Source organism: Bombina bombina, chromosome 10 (assembly GCF_027579735.1).
Source record: "Bombina bombina isolate aBomBom1 chromosome 10, aBomBom1.pri, whole genome shotgun sequence".
NCBI classification, from domain to species: domain Eukaryota; kingdom Metazoa; phylum Chordata; class Amphibia; order Anura; family Bombinatoridae; genus Bombina; species Bombina bombina.
This window is the reverse complement of record NC_069508.1, coordinates 213,219,929-213,238,383: the sequence shown is the minus strand read 5'-3', so window position 1 is coordinate 213,238,383 and position 18,455 is coordinate 213,219,929. Positions and strand designations below refer to the sequence as shown.

The 18,455-nt window shown below is 37.8% G+C and overlaps 1 protein-coding gene across 1 annotated transcript in view; it reads right to left on the bottom strand.

Moving 5' to 3' along the window:
• Positions 1-18,455, bottom strand: part of DNAJC6 (DnaJ heat shock protein family (Hsp40) member C6) — a 328,505-nt gene that overhangs the window by 223,440 nt on the left and 86,610 nt on the right. The window lies entirely within an intron of this gene.

The window sequence follows — 18,455 nt, the reverse complement described above, 5'->3', positions numbered from 1 at the left end:
CTCAGTAGTAAGATTCATGTACAGGGTTACTCAGTATGATGTGACATGGTCTAGACTCAGTAGTAAGATTCATGAACAGGGTTACTCAGTATGATGTGACATGGTCTAGACTCAGTAGTAAGATTCATATACAGGGTTATTCAGTATGATGTGACATGGTCTAGACTCAGTAGTAAGATTCATATACAGGGTTACTTACTATGAGGTGATATGGTCTAGACTCAGCAGTACGATTCATGTACAGGGTAACTCAGTATGATGTGACATGGTCTAGACTCACTAGTAAAAAATCATGTACAGGGTTACTCAGTATGATGTGATATGGACTAGACTCAATAGTGAGATTCATGTACAGGGTAACTCAGTATGATGTTATATGGTCTAGACTCACTAGTAAGATTCATGCACAGGGTTACTCAGTATGATGTGATATGGTCAAGACACATTAGTAAGATTCATGTACAGGGTAACTCAGTATGAGGTGATATAGTCTAGACTCAATAGTAAGATTCTTGTACAGGATTACTCAGTATGATGTGATATGCTCTACACTCAGTAGTAAGATTCATGTACAGGGTAACTCAGTATAATGTGACATGGTCTAGACTCAATAGTAAGATTCATGTACAGGGTTACACAGTATGATGTGATATGGTCTAGACTCAATAGTAAGATTCATGTACAGGGTTACTCAGTATGATGTGATACGGTCTAGATTTAGTTGTAAGATTCATGTACAGGGTTACACAGTATGATGTGATATGGTCTAGACTCAATAGTAAGATTCATGTACAGGGTTACTCAGTATGATGTGATATGGTCTAGACTCAATAGTAAGGTTCATGTACAGGGTTACTCAGTATGATGTGATATGGTCTAGACTCAATAGTAAGATTCATAGATTCATGTACAGGGTTACTCCGTATGATGTGATACGGTCTCGAATCAATAGTAAGATTCATATACAGGGTTACTCAGTATGATGTGATATGGTCTAGACTTAGTAGTAAGATTCATGTACAGGGTTACTCAGTATGATGTGATATGGTCTAGACTCAATAGTAAGATTCATGTACAGTATTAATCAGAATGATGTGATATGGTCTAGACTCAATAGTAAGGTTCATGTACAGGGTTACTCAGTATGAAGTGATATGGGCTAGACTCAATAGTAAGATTCATAGAATTATGTACAGGGTTACTCCGTATGATGTGATACGGTCTCGACTCAATAGTAAGATTCATATACAGGGTTACTCAGTATGATGTGATATGGTCTAGACTTAGTAGTAAGATTCATGTACAGGGTTACTCAGTATGATGTGATATGGTCTAGACTCAATAGTAAGATTCATGTACAGTGTTAATCAGAATGATGTGATATGGTCTAGACTCAATAGTAAGGTTCATGTACAGGGTTACTCAGTATGAAGTGATATGGGCTAGACTCAATAGTAAGATTCATAGAATTATGTACAGGGTTACTCCGTATGATGTGATACGGTCTCGACTCAATAGTAAGATTCATATACAGGGTTACTCAGTATGATGTGATATGGTCTAGACTTAGTAGTAAGATTCATGTACAGGGTTACTCAGTATTATGTGATATGGTCTAGACTGAATAGTAAGATTCATGTACAGGGTTAATCAGAATGATGTGATATGGTCTCTAGAATCAGTAGTAAGAGTCATGTACAGGTTTTCCGGGTATGAGGTGATATGATCTAGACACAATAGTAAAATTAATGTAAAGGGTTTCTGAGTATGAAGGGATATGATCTAGACTCAGTAGTAGGATTCAGGTAAAGGGTTACTGGGTATGAGGTAATATGGTCTGGACACAACAATAAGGTTCATGTAAAAAGTTACTATATGTGAGGTGATTTGGTCTAGACACAACAGTAAGAGACATGTAAAGGGTTACTAGGTATAGCCACAACAGTAAGATTAATAAAAAAAAGGTTACTGGGTATGAGGTGATATGGTCTAGACCAGTGTTTCCCAACAGCAGTCCTCAGGATCCTTAACAGGCCACATATTCATTATATCTTAACTAGAGCACAGGAGAACTGATCAGCTGATGGATAAGAGCAGGTTAGTAACCATGGTTACTGATCAGCTGATCATTTCACCTGTACTATAGTTAAGATATAATGAATATGTGGCCTGTTAAGGGTCCTGAGGACTGGGATTAGGAAACACTGGTCTAGACAAAACAGTAAGATTAGTGTATAGTTTACAGTAAAGTTCATTTAAAGGGTTACTGGGTATAAGGTGGTACAGTCTAGACACAACAGTAAGATTCAGGTAAATGGGTTACTGGGTATAAAGTCAAGACACAGTAGTAAGATTCATGTACAGGATTACTCAGTATGTTGTGATATGGTCTAGACTCAATAGTAAGATCCATGTACAGGGTTACTCAGTATGATGTGATATGTTCTAGACTCCATATTCTAGACTCCATAGTAAGATTTATGTATAGGGTTACTCAGTATGATGTGATATGGTCTACACTTAGTAGTAAGATTCATGTACAGGGTTACTCAGTATGATGTGATACGGTCTCGACTTAGTAGTAAGATTCATGTACAGGGTTACTCAGTATGATGTGATACGGTCTCGACTTAGTAGTAAGATTCATGTACAGGGTTACTCAGTATGATGCGATATGGTCTAGACACAATAGTAAAATGAATAGATTCATGTACAGGGTTACTCAGTATGATGTGATATGGTCTAGACTGAATAGTAAGATTCATGTACAGGGTTACTCAGTATGAAGTGATATGGTCTAGACTCAATAGTAAGATTCATGTACAGGGTTACTCAGTATGATGTGATATGGTCTAAACTCAATAGTAAGATTCATGTACAGGGTTACTCGGTATGATGTGATATGGTCTAGACTCAATAGTAAGATTCATGTACAGGGTTACTGAGAATGATGTGATATGGTCAAGACACAGTAGTAAGATCATGTACAGGGTTACTTAGTATGATGTGATATGGTCTAGACTCAATAGTAAGATTCATGTACAGGGTTACTCAGTATGATGTGATATGGTCTAGACTCAATAGTAAGATTCATGTACAGGGTTACTCAGAATGATGTGATATGGTCTAGACTCAATAGTAAGATTTATGTACAGGGTTACTTAGAATGATGTGATATGGTCTAGACTCAGTAGTAAGAGTCATCTACAGGGTTTCCGGGTATGAGGTGATATGATCTAGACACAATAGTAAAATTAATGTAAAAGGTTACTGGGTATGAGGTGATATGGTCTAGAACAGTGTTTCCCAACTTCAGTCCTCAGGATCCTTAACAGGCCACATACTCATATCTTCACTAGAGTTCACAGGAAAACTGATCAGCTGATGGATGAGAGCAGGTTAGTAACCATGGTTACTGATCAGCTGATTATTTCACCTGTACTATAGTTAAGATATAATGAATATGTGGCCTGTTAAGGGTCCTGAGGACTGAGTTTAGGAAACACTGGTCTAGACAAAACAGTAAGATTAGCGTAAAGTGTCACTGGGTATGAGGTAATAAGGTCTAGACAGAACAGTAAGAGTCACGCAAAGGGTTACTAGATATGAGGTAATAAGGTCTAGATACAACAGTAAAATTCATGACAAAGGTTTCAGGGTATGAGGTAATACAGTCTAGACACAAAAGGTTGCTGGATATGAGGTGATTTGGTCTACACACAATATTAAGATTCATATAAAGGGTTACTGGGTATTTGGTAATAAGGTCTAGACACAACAGAAATATTCATGTAAAGGGTTACTAAGTATAAGGTAATAAGTTCTAGACACAACAGTAGGGTTCATGTAAACGGTTACTTGGTATAAGGTAATAAGGTCTAGATACAACTGTAAGATTCATGTACATGGTTACTGGGTATGAGGTGATTAGGTCTTAAATCAACAGTAAGATTCACATAAAGGGTTACTGGGTATGAGGTAATACGTTCTAGAAACAACAGTAAGAGTCATGTAAAGGGTTACTGGGTATGAGATGATATGGTCTAAACCAAACAGTAAGATTCACATAAAGGGTTACTTGGTAGGAGGCAATACGTTCTAGAAACAACAGTAGGAGTCATGTAAAAGGTTACTGGGTATGATGTAATACGCTTGAGAAACAACAGTAAGATCCATGTACAGGGATACTAGGTATGAGGTGATTTGGTCTAAACCCAACAGTAAGATTCACATAAAGGGTTACTGGGTATGAAGTAATACATTCTAGAAACAACAGTAATCGTCATGTAAAGGTTTACTGAGTATGAGGTAATACGTTCTAGAAACAACAGTAAGAGTCATGTAAAGGGTTACTGGGTATGAGATGATATGGTCTAAACCCAACAGTAAGATTCACATAAAGGGTTATTGGGTATGAGGTAATACATTTTAGAAACAACAGTAAGGTTCATGTAAAGGGATACTGGGTATAAGTTATACAAAAAAATTAGACAAAGTTGTGGAGGTTAATATACTATTATATACGACAGGTAATTTTTTGGTGTCACAAAAAGGAAGGTGACAAGTACCCAAAAAGAAACATAATTAAATAAGTAAAGAGAAAGTAAGCACTCTTAGCAACACTCCTCCTGAAATTGGGTCCTTAAAAATCACTCCTAAACCAATCAAAAAAGCAAGCTCATACTCACACCCACCAAGTGGGAGGAACCACGCCTCCCCTTCATATCGTGATGTCCCAACTAGACCGCCCACTATCCATGTTACAATCCAATCACAGCGAGGACCTCACCCAGTTTGAGAGAATGGGGCCACCTCCTCCTAAACAATACAATACAAGGCGATCAAATCACTTACCTCCCTAATGTTACTGTCATATAGGGGGATTTTTGACATAGTCTACATATTTACCACTATTAATGTCAACGAGTCACAAACAGCCTACAGTTCACATGTTCTTCCCACAGTTTATTATTAGTACTAGCAATGAGGTCTCAACCACGGATGTACTTAAGAGAAAATACACTTAGATGCTTAAAATTATTTATTATTTGTACCAATATAACCAATGAAGTAACTAAGAGTTACAATATTTTTACAATTATCACTTTCTGAGATGATATGTGTATATGTGTCCATAACAAATAAAAATATATATGTTGCATTTACACTATACTCCATAGATTATTTCTAAAAGAGTGCTTAATTTCTCTTTACTTATTCAATTACTGGGTATGAGGTAATAGGTTCTAAACACAACAGTAAAGTTCATTTAAAGGGTTACTGGGTATGAGGTAATACGTTCTAGACACAACAAAAAGATTTATGTAAAGGGTTACTGGGTATGAGGTAATAAGGGCTAGACATAACAGTAAGAGTCATGTAAAGGGTTACTAGGTATGAGGTGATATGGTCTAAACACAACAGTAAGAGTCATGTAAAGGGTTACTAGGTATGAGGTGATATGGTCTAAACACAACAGTAAGAGTCATGTAAAGGGTTACTAGGTATGAGGTGATATGGTCTAAACACAACAGTAAGAGTCATGTAAAGGGTTACTGGGTATGAGGTGATATGGTCTAAACACAACAGTAAGAGTAATGTAAAGGGTTACTGGGTATGAGGTGATATGGTCTAAACACAACAGTAAGAGTTACGTAAAGGGTTATTGGGTATGAGGTGATACAGTCTAAACACAATAGTAAGAGTCATGTAAAGGGTTACTGGGTATGAGGTGATATGGTCTAAACACAACAGTAAGAGTTATGTAAAGGGTTATTGGGTATGAGGTGATACAGTCTAAACACAATAGTAAGAGTCATGTAAAGGGTTACTGGGTATGAGGTGATATGGTCTAAACACAACAGTAAGAGTTATGTAAAGGATTACTGGGTATGAGGTGATATGGTCTAAACACAACAGTAAGAGTTATGTAAAGGATTACTGGGTATGAGGTGATATGGTCTAAACACAACAGTAAGAGTTACGTAAAGGGTTACTAGGTATGAGGTGATATGGTCTAAACACAACAGTAAGAGTCATGTAAAGGGTTACTAGGTATGAGGTGATATGGTCTAAACACAACAGTAAGAGTTATGTAAAGGGTTATTGGGTATGAGGTGATATGGTCTAAACACAACAGTAAGTCATGTAAAGGGTTACTAGGTATGAGGTGATATGGTCTAAACACAACAGTAAGAGTTATGTAAAGGGTTATTGGGTATGAGGTGATACAGTCTAAACACAATAGTAAGAGTCATGTAAATGGTTACTGGGTATGAGGTGATATGGTCTAAACACAACAGTAAGAGTTATGTAAAGGATTACTGGGTATGAGGTGATAAGGGCTAGACATAACAGTAAGAGTCATGTAAAGGGTTACTAGGTATGAGGTGATATGGTCTAAACACAACAGTAAGAGTTATGTAAAGGGTTATTGGGTATGAGGTGATACAGTCTAAACACAATAGTAAGAGTCATGTAAATGGTTACTGGGTATGAGGTGATATGGTCTAAACACAACAGTAAGAGTCATGTAAAGGGTTACTAGGTATGAGGTGATATGGTCTAAACACAACAGTAAGAGTTACGTAAAGGATTACTGGGTATGAGGTGATATGGTCTAAACACAACAGTAAGAGTTACGTAAAGGGTTACTGGGTATGAGGTGATACGGTCTAAACACAACAGTAAGAGTAATGTAAAGGGTTATTAGGTATAAGGTGCTATGGTCTAGTTACAACAGTAAGATTCATGTAATGAGTTACTGAGTATGAGGGGTTACGGTCTAGACAAAACAGTAAGAGTCATGTAAAGGGTTACTGGATATGAGGTGGTGATATGATCTAGACCAGTGGTGTATTTAGGTTTTGTACTGCCCTAGGCACTCAAAATTCTGCTGCCCCCCCCCCCCCTCGAGAGAATGGAGAAGGGGATGGGAGAAAAGGGAGAGAAAGTAAAGAAGAGAGAGAGAGAGCGAGAGAGAGAGAGTGAAGAGAAAAGTGGGGAGGGAGAGGAGAAAAGGGGGGTGGGAAAAAAGGAAGGGAGGGAGGGAAAGAAGAGAGAGAGGGGAAGAAGGACGAGAGGGAGTTGTGGGAGGAAGCAAGGGAGAAAGGGACAGAAGGAAGAAAGGAAGGGAGGGAAATAAAAATACACTTTGAAACAATCAATAATTACCATCATTCAAGTAATGAAACTTTTTAAGTGTCCATTTACTATTAACTCTGAGGATTCATCATTAATGCAAAGAAAGCTAGCTATTAGTAGCTAACATACATTAGCACTGAGAGTTTATGATTAGACATCACATGAATGCAGAGACAGCTAGCTATTAGTAGCTAACATACATTAGCACTGAGAGTTTATGATTAGACATCACATGAATGCAGAGACCGCTAGCTATTAGTAGCTAACATACATTAGCACTGAGAGTTTATGATTAGACATCACATGAATGCAGAGACAGCTAGCTATTAGTAGCTAACATACATTAGCACTGAGAGTTTATGATTAGACATCACATGAATGCAGAGACAGCTAGCTATTAGTAGCTAACATACATTAGCACTGAGAGTTTATGATTAGACATCACATGAATGCAGAGAAAGCTAGCTATTAGTAGGTAGCATACATTAGCGCTGAGAGTTTATGATTAGACATCACATGAATGCAGAGAAAGCTAGTTATTAGTAGCTAGCATACATTAGCGCTGAGAGTTTATGATTAGACATCACATGAATGCAGAGAAAGCTAGCTATTAGTAGCTAACATACATTAGCACTGAGAGTTTATGATTAGACATCACATGAATGCAGAGAAAGCTAGCTATTAGTAGGTAGCATACATTAGCGCTGAGAGTTTATGATTAGACATCACATGAATGCAGAGAAATCTAGTTATTAGTAGCTAGCATACATTAGCGCTGAGAGTTTATGATTAGACATCACATGAATGCAGAGACAGCTAGTTATTAGTAGCTAACATACATTAGCGCTGAGAGTTTATGATAAGACATCACATGAATGCAGAGACAGCTAGCTATTAGTAGCTAGCATACATTAGCGCTGAGAGTTTATGATTAGACATCACATGAATGCAGAGAAAGCTAGCTATTAGTAGCTAACATACATTAGCACTGAGAGTTTATGATTAGACATCACATGAATGCAGAGAAGGCTAGTTATTAGTAGCTAGCATACATTAGCGCTGAGAGTTTATGATTAGACATCACATGAATGCAGAGACAGCTAGCTATTAGTAGCTAACATACATTAGCACTGAGAGTTTATGATTAGACATCACATGAATGCAGAGAAAGCTAGCTATTAGTAGCTAACATACATTAGCACTGAGAGTTTATGATTAGACATCACATGAATGCAGAGAAAGCTATTAGTAGCTAACATACATTAGAGCTGAGAATTTATGATTAGACATCACAAGAATGCAGAGACAGCTAGCTATTAGTAGCTAACATACATTAGCGCTGAAAGTTTATATTAGACATCACATGAATACAGAGAAAGCTAGCTATTAGTAGCTAACATACATTAGCGCTGAGCGTTTATGATTAGACATCACATGAATGCAGAGGAAGCTAGCTATTAGTAGCTAACATAGATTAGCACTGAGAGTTTATTATTAGACATCACATGAATACAGGGAAAGCTATTAGTAGCTAACATACATTAGCACAGAGTTTATGATTAGACATCACATAATTGCAGAGACAGCTAGCTATTAGTAGCTAACATACATTAGCGCTGAGAGTTTATATTAGACATCACATGAATACAGAGACAGCTAGCTATTAGTAGCTAACATACATTAGCGCTGAGCGTTTATGATTAGACATCACATGAATGCAGAGGAAGCTAGCTATTAGTAGCTAACATACATTAGCGCAGAGAGTTTATGATTAGACATCACATGAATGCAGAGAAAGCTAGCTATTAGTAGCTAACATACATTAGCGCTGAGAGTTTATGATTAGACATCACATGAATGCAGAGAAAGCTAGCTATTAGTAGCTAACATACATTAGCGCTGAGAGTTTATGATTAGACATCACAAGAATGCAGAGACAGCTAGCTATTAGTAGCTAACATACATTAGCACTGAGAGATTATGATTAGACATCACATGAATGCAGAGAAAGCTATTAGTAGCTAACATACATTAGCACTGAGAGTTTATGATTAGACATCACAAGAATGCAGAGACAGCTAGCTATTAGTAGCTAACATACATTAGCACTGAGAGTTTATGATTAGACATCACATGAATGCAGAGAAAGCTAGCTATTAGTAGCTAACATACATTAGCGCTGAGAGTTTATGATTAGACATCACATAAATGCAGAGAAAACTAGCTATTAGTAGCTAACATACATTAGCACTGAGAGATTATGATTAGACATCACATGAATGCAGAGGAAGCTATTAGTAGCTAACATACATTAGCACTGAGAGTTTATGATTAGACATCACATGAATGCAGAGGAAGCTATTAGTAGCTAACATACATTAGCACTGAGAGTTTATGATTAGACATCACATGAATGCAGAGAAAGCTAGCTATTAGTAGCTAACATACATTAGCACTGAGAGTTTATGATTAGACATCACATGAATGCAGAGGAAGCTATTAGTAGCTAACATACATTAGCGCTGAGAATTTATGATTAGACATCACAAGAATGCAGAGACAGCTAGCTATTAGTAGCTAACATACATTAGCGCTGAGAGTTTATGATTAGACATCACATGAATGCAGAAACAGCTAGCTATTAGTAGCTAACATACATTAGTACTGAGAGTTTATGATTAGACATCACATGAATGCAGGGAAAGCTATTAGTAGCTAACATACATTAGCACTGAGAGTTTATGATTAGACATCACATGAATGCAGAAACAGCTAGCTATTAGTAGCTAACATTCATTAGTACTGAGAGTTTATGATTAGACATCACATGAATGCAGAGAGAGCTAGCTATTAGTAACTAACATACATTAGCACTGAGAGTTTATGATTAGACATCACATGAATGCAGAGAAAGCTAGCTATTAGTAGCTAACATTCATTAGCACTGAGTTTATTATTAGACATCACATGAATGCAGAGACAGCTAGCTATTAGTAACTAACATACATTAGCGCTGAGAGTTTATGATTAGACATCACATGAATGCAGAGACAGCTAGCTATTAGTAGCTAACATACATTAGCGCTGAGAGTTTATGATTAGACATCACATGAATGCAGAGAAAGCTAGCTATTAGTAGCTAACATACATTAGCGCTGAGAATGATTACACATCACATGAATGCAGAGAAAGCTATTAGTAGCTAACATACATTAGCACTGAGAGTTTATGATTAGACATCACATGAATGCAGAGACAGCTAGCTATTAGTAGCTAACATACATTAGCGCTGAGAGTTTATGATTAGACATCACAAGAATGCAGAGACAGCTAGCTATTAGTAGCTAACATACATTAGTGCTGAGAGTTTATGATTAGACATCACATGAATGCAGAGAAAGCTAGCTATTAGTAGCTAACATACATTAGCACTGAGAGTTTATGATTAGACATCACATGGATGCAGAGAAAGCTAGCTATTAGTAGCTAACATACATTAGCGCTGAGAATGATTAGACATCACATGAATGCACAGAAAGCTATTAGTAGCTAACATACATTAGCACTGAGAGTTTATGATTAGACATCACATGAATGCAGAGAAAGCTAGCTATTAGTAGCTAACATACATTAGCACTGAGAGTTTATGATTAGACATCACATGAATGCAGAGGAAGCTATTAGTAGCTAACATACATTAGCGCTGAGAGTTTATGATTAGACATCACAAGAATGCAGAGACAGCTAGCTATTAGTAGCTAACATACATTAGCACTGAGAGTTTATGGTTAGACATCACATGAATGCAGAGAAAGTTAGCTATTAGTAGCTAACATACATTAGCACTGAGAGTTTATGATTAGACATCACATGAATGCAGAGGAAGCTATTAGTAGCTAACATACATTAGCACTGAGAATTTATGATTAGACATCACAAGAATGCAGACACAGCTAGCTATTAGTAGCTAACATACATTAGCGCTGAGAGTTTATGATTAGACATCACATGAATGCAGAGAAAGCTAGCTATTAGTAGCTAACATACATTAGCACTGAGAGTTTATGATTAGACATCACATGAATGCAGAGGAAGCTATTAGTAGCTAACATACATTAGCGCTGAGAATTTATGATTAGACATCACAAGAATGCAGAGACAGCTAGCTATTAGTAGCTAACATACATTAGCGCTGAGAGTTTATGATTAGACATCACATGAATGCAGGGAAAGCTATTAGTAGCTAACATACATTAGCACTGAGAGTTTATGATTAGACATCACATGAATGCAGAGACAGCTAGCTATTAGTAAATAACATACATTAGCGCTGAGAGTTTATGATTAGACATCACATGAATGCAGAGACAGCTAGCTATTTGTAGCTAACATACATTAGCGCTGAGAGTTTATGATTAGACATAACATGAATGTAGAGAAAGTTAGCTATTAGTAGCTAACATACATTAGTGCTGAGAGTTTATGATTAGACATCACAAGAATGCAGAGACAGCTAGCTATTAGTAGCTAACATACATTAGCGCTGAGAATGATTAGACATCACATGAATGCATAGAAAGCTATTAGTAGCTAACATACATTAGCACTGAGAGTTTATGATTAGACATCACATGAATGCAGAGAAAGCTAGCTATTAGTAGCTAACATACATTAGCACTGAGAGTTTATGATTAGACATCACATGAATGCAGAGGAAGCTATTAGTAGCTAACATACATTAGCGCTGAGAGTTTATGATTAGACATCACAAGAATGCAGAGACAGCTAGCTATTAGTAGCTAACATACATTAGCACTGAGAGTTTATGGTTAGACATCACATGAATGCAGAGAAAGTTAGCTATTAGTAGCTAACATACATTAGCACTGAGTTTATGATTAGACATCACATGAATGCAGAGGAAGCTATTAGTAGCTAACATACATTAGCACTGAGAATTTATGATTAGACATCACAAGAATGCAGACACAGCTAGCTATTAGTAGCTAACATACATTAGCGCTGAGAGTTTATGATTAGACATCCCATGGCCTAGATTTGGAGTTTGGCGGTAGAAGGGCTGTTAACGCTCCGCGGGTTTTTTTCTGGCCGCACCATAAATTTAACTCTGGTATCGAGAGTTCAAACAAATGCTGCGTTAGGCTCCAAAAAAGGAGCGTAGAGCATTTTTACCGCAAATGCAACTCTCGATACCAGAGTTGCTTACGGACGCGGCCAGCCTCAAAAACGTGCTCGTGCACGATTTTCCCATAGGAAACAATGGGACTGTTTGAGCTGAAAAAAAACCTAACACCTGCAAAAAAGCAGCGTTCAGCTCCTAACGCAGCCCCATTGTTTCCTATGGGGAAACACTTCCTACGTCTGCACCTAACACTCTAACATGTACCCCGAGTCTAAACACCCCTAACCTTACACTTATTAACCCCTATTCTGCCGCCCCCGCTATCGCTGACCCCTGCATATTTTTTTTAACCCCTAATCTGCCGCTCCGTAAACCGCCGCAACCTACGTTATCCCTATGTACCCCTAATCTGCTGCCCTAACATCGCCGACCCCTATATTATATTTATTAACCCCTAATCTGCCCCCCTCAACGTCGCCGACACCTGCCTACACTTATTAACCCCTAATCTGCCGAGCGGACCTGAGCGCTACTATAATAAAGTTATTAACCCCTAATCCGCCTCACTAACCCTATCATAAATAGTATTAACCCCTAATCTGCCCTCCCTAACATCGCCGACAACTACCTTCAATTATTAACCCCTAATCTGACGAGCGGACCTCACCGCTATTCTAATAAATGTATTAACCCCTAAAGCTAAGTCTAACCCTAACACTAACACCCCCCTAACTTAAATATAATTTACATCTAACGAAATAAATTAACTCTTATTAAATAAATGATTCCTATTTAAAGCTAAATACTTACCTGTAAAATAAATCCTAATATAGCTACAATATAAATTATAATTATATTATAGCTATTTTAGGATTAATATTTATTTTACAGGCAACTTTGTAATTATTTTAACCAGGTACAATAGCTATTAAATAGTTAAGAACTATTTAATAGTTACCTAGTTAAAATAATAACAAATTTACCTGTAAAATAAATCCTAACCTAAGATATAATTAAACCTAACACTACCCTATCAATACATTAATTAAATAAACTACCTACAATTACCTACAATTAACCTAACACTACACTATCAATAAATTAATTAAACACAATTGCTACAAATAAATACAATTAAATAAACTAGCTAAAGTACAAAAAATAAAAAAGAACTAAGTTACAAAAAATAAAAAAATATTTACAAACATAAGAAAAATATTACAACATTTTTAAACTAATTACACCTACTCTAAGCCCCCTAATAAAATAACAAAGCCCCCCAAAATAAAAAATTCCCTACCCTATTCTAAATTAAAAAAAAGTTACAAGCTCTTTTACCTTACCAGCCCTGAACAGGGCCCTTTGCGGGGCATGCCCCAAGAATTTCAGCTCTTTTGCCTGTAAAAAAAACATACCATACCCCCCCCCAACATTACAACCCACCACCCACATACCCCTAATCTAACCCAAACCCCCCTTAAAGAAACCTAACACTAAGCCCCTGAAGATCTTCCTACCTTGTCTTCACCATCCAGGTGGAATCAGCCAATCAGAATCAAGTTCAATCCGATTGGCTGATCCAATCAGCCAATCAGATTGAGCTCGCATTCTATTGGCTGTTCCGATCAGCCAATAGAATGCGAGCTCAATCTGATTGGCTGATTGGATCAGCCAATCGGATTGAACTTGATTCTGATTGGCTGATTCCATCAGCCAATCAGAAAATTCCTACCTTAATTCCGATTGGCTGATAGAATCCTATCAGCCAATCGGAATTCGAGGGACGCCATCTTGGATGACGTCCCTTAAAGGAACCGTCATTCGTCGGGAGACAACGGAAGAAGAGGATGGATCCGCGTCGCCTGCTTCAAGATGGACCCGCTCCGCACCGGATGGAAGAAGATCGAAGATGCCGCTTGGAGAAGATGTTTGCCGGTCCGGATGTCCTCTTCTTGCCGGATAGGAGGAAGACTTTGGAGCCTCTTCTGGACCTCTTCAGCCACCGGATGATGGATCGCCAACCCCCGCTTGGGTTGGATGAAGATGTTGGAGCCAGGACGGATCGGTGATACCTGGATGGTGAAGACAAGGTAGGAAGATCTTCAGGGGCTTAGTGTTAGGTTTCTTTAAGGGGGGTTTGGGTTAGATTAGGGGTATGTGGGTGGTGGGTTGTAATGTTGGGGGGGGGGTATGGTATGTTTTTTTTACAGGCAAAAGAGCTGAAATTCTTGGGGCATGCCCCGCAAAGGGCCCTGTTCAGGGCTGGTAAGGTAAAAGAGCTTGTAACTTTTTTAATTTAGAATAGGGTAGGGAATTTTTTATTTTGGGGGGCTTTGTTATTTTATTAGGGGGCTTAGAGTAGGTGTAATTAGTTTAAAATTGTTGTAATATTTTTCTTATGTTTGTAAATATTTTTTTATTTTTTGTAACTTAGTTCTTTTTTATTTTTTGTACTTTAGCTAGTTTATTTAATTGTATTTATTTGTAGCAATTGTGTTTAATTAATTTATTGATAGTGTAGTGTTAGGTTAATTGTAGGTAATTGTAGGTAGTTTATTTAATTAATTTATTGATAGGGTAGTGTTAGGTTTAATTATATCTTAGGTTAGGATTTATTTTACAGGTAAATTTGTTATTATTTTAACTAGGTAACTATTAAATGGTTCTTAACTATTTAATAGCTATTGTACCTGGTTAAAATAATTACAAAGTTGCCTGTAAAATAAATATTAATCCTAAAATAGCTATAATATAATTATAATTTATATTGTAGCTATATTAGCATTTATTTTACAGGTAAGTATTTAGCTTTAAATAGGAATCATTTATTTAATAAGAGTTAATTTATTTCGTTAGATGTAAATTATATTTAAGTTAGGGGGGTGTTAGTGTTAGGGTTAGACTTAGCTTTAGGGGTTAATCCATTTATTATAGTAGCGATGAGCTCCGGTCGGCAGATTAGGGGTTAATAATTGAAGGTAGGTGTCGGCGATGTTAGGGAGGGCAGATTAGGGGTTAATACTATTTATGATAGGGTTAGTGAGGCGGGTTAGGGGTTAATAACTTTATTATAGTAGCGGTGCGGTCCGCTCGGCAGATTAGGGGTTAATAAGTGTAGGCAGGTGTCGGCGACGTTGAGGGGGGCAGATTAGGGGTTAATAAATATAATATAAGGGTCGGCGGTGTTAGGGGCAGCAGATTAGGGGTACATAGGGATAACGTAGGTGGCGGCGCTTTGCGGTCGGAAGATTAGGGGTTAATTATTTTAAGTAGCTGGCGGCGACGTTGTGGGGGGCAGGTTAGGGGTTAATAAATGTAATACAGGGGTCGGCGGGGTTAGGGGCAGCAGATTAGGGGTACATAAGTATAACGTAGGTGGCGGTCGGCAGATTAGGGGTTAAAAAAATTTAATTGAGTGGCGGCGATGTGGGGGGAGCTCGGTTTAGGGGTACATAGGTAGTTTATGGGTGTTAGTGTACTTTAGGGTACAGTAGTTAAGAGCTTTATGAACCGGCGTTAGCCCAGAAAGCTCTTAACTCCTGCTATTTTCCTGCGGCTGGAGTTTTGTCGTTAGAGCTCTACCGCTCACTTCAGAAACGACTCTAAATACCGGAGTTAGGAAGATCCCATTGAAAAGATAGGATACGCAAATGGCGTAGGGGGATCTGCGGTATGGAAAAGTCGCGGCTGAAAAGTGAGCGTTAGACCCTTTAATCACTGACTCCAAATACCAGCGGGCGGCCAAAACCAGCGTTAGGAGCCTCTAACGCTGGTTTTGACGGCTACCGCCGAACTCCAAATCTAGGCCCATGAATGCAGAGAAAGCTAGCTATTAGTAGCTAACATACATTAGCACTGAGAGTTTATGATTAGACATCACATGAATGCAGAGGAAGCTATTAGTAGCTAACATACATTAGCGCTGAGAATTTATGATTAGACATCACAAGAATGCAGAGACAGCTAGCAATTAGTAGCTAACATACATTAGCGCTGAGAGTTTATGATTAGACATCACATGAATGCAGGGAAAGCTATTAGTAGCTAACATACATTAGCACTGAGAGTTTATGATTAGACATCACATGAATGCAGAGAGAGCTAGCTATTAGTCACTAACATACATTAGCGCTGAGAGTTTATGATTAGACATCACATGAATGTAGAGAAAGTTAGCTATTAGTAGCTAACATACATTAGCACTGAGAGTTTATGATTAGACATCACATGAATGCAGAGACAGCTAGCTATTAGTAGCTAACATACATTAGCGCTGAGAGTTTATGATTAGACATCACATGAATGCAGAGAAAGCTAGCTATTAGTAGCTAACATACATTAGCGCTGAGAGTTTATGATTAGACATCACATGAATGCAGAGAAAGCTAGCTATTAGTAGCTAACATACATTAGCGCTGAGTTTATGATTAGACATCACATGAATGCAGAGACAGCTAGCTATTAGTAGCTAACATACATTAGCGCTGAGAGTTTATGATTAGACATCACATGAATGCAGAGACAGCTAGTTATTAGTAGCTAACATACATTAGCGCTGAGAGTTTATGATTAGACATCACATGAATGCAGAGAAAGCTATTAGTAGCTAACCTACATTAGCACTGAGAGTTTATGATTAGACATCACATGAATGCAGAGACAGCTAGTTATTAGTAGCTAACATACATTAGCGCTAAGAGTTTATGATTAGACATCACATGAATGCAGAGAAAGCTAGCTATTAGTAGCTAACATACATTAGCGCTGAGAGTTTATGATTAGACATCACATGAATGCAGAGAAAGCTATTAGTAGCTAACCTACATTAGCACTGAGAGTTTATGATTAGACATCACATGAATGCAGACAGCTAGTTATTAGTAGCTAACATACATTAGCGCTAAGAGTTTATGATTAGACATCACATGAATGCAGAGAAAGCTATTAGAAGCTAACATACATTAGCACTGAGAGTTTATGATTAGTCATCACATGAATGCAGAGACAGCTAGTTATTAGTAGCTAACATACATTAGCACTGAGAGTTTATGATTAGACATCACATGAATGCAGAGGAAGCTAGCTATTAGTAGCTAACATACATTAGCGCTGAGAGTTTATGATTAGACATCACATAAATGCCGAGAAAGCTAGCTATTATTAGCTAACATACATTAGCACTGAGAGTTTATGATTAGACATCACATGAATGCAGAGACAGCTAGCTATTTGTAGCTAACATACATCAGCACTGAGAGTTTATGATTAGACATCACATGAATGCAGAGACAGCTAGCTATTAGTAGCTAACATACATTAGCACTGAGAGTTTATGATTAGACATCACATGAATGCAGAGACAGCTAGCTATTTGTAGCTAGCATACATTAGTGCTGAGAGTTTATGATTAGACAGCATATGAATGCAGAGAAAGCTAGCTATTAGTAGCTACCATACATTAGCGCTGAGAGTTTATGATTAGACATCACATGAATGCACAGAAAGCTAGCTATTAGTAACTAACATACATTAGCGCTGAGAGTTTATGATTAGACCTCACATGAATGCAGACAAAGCTAGTTATTAGTAGCTAACATACATCAGCACTGAGAGTTTATGATTAGACATCACATGAATGCAGAGACAGCTAGCTATTACTAGCTAACATACATTAGCGGTGAGAGTTTATGATTAGACCTCACATGAATGCAGAGACAGCTAGCTATTACTAGCTAACATACATTAGCGCTGAGATTTTATGACTAGACATCACATGAATGCAGAGACAGCTAGCTATTAGTAGCTAACATACATTAGCACTGAGAGTTTATGATTAGACATCACAAGCTGATCTAAGCAGTGCACAGACGCAGTCTGTTAGTTACTAAGACCTGCAATAAGCACTGCGTTCGCAGACCAACCACAGCTGACAAGGGGAGGCAGCATATCGGCACAAGGTCTTCTCCTCCAGCCTCACCTTGTAAGAATATCCCCGGGCAAGGTTCTCACCAAGAACGCTTCCACTGCAAAAATACCGGCGGCTCTAAATGAAGCAACGGTTTAAAGGAGCACTGCCAGTGAAGAACGACCTTAATCAGCGCACGTGCCTCGTCTTCTCTGTAAAAGCCTGCACTTTATTGCTCACTGTACTGTGTGCTTGCTTATAGAG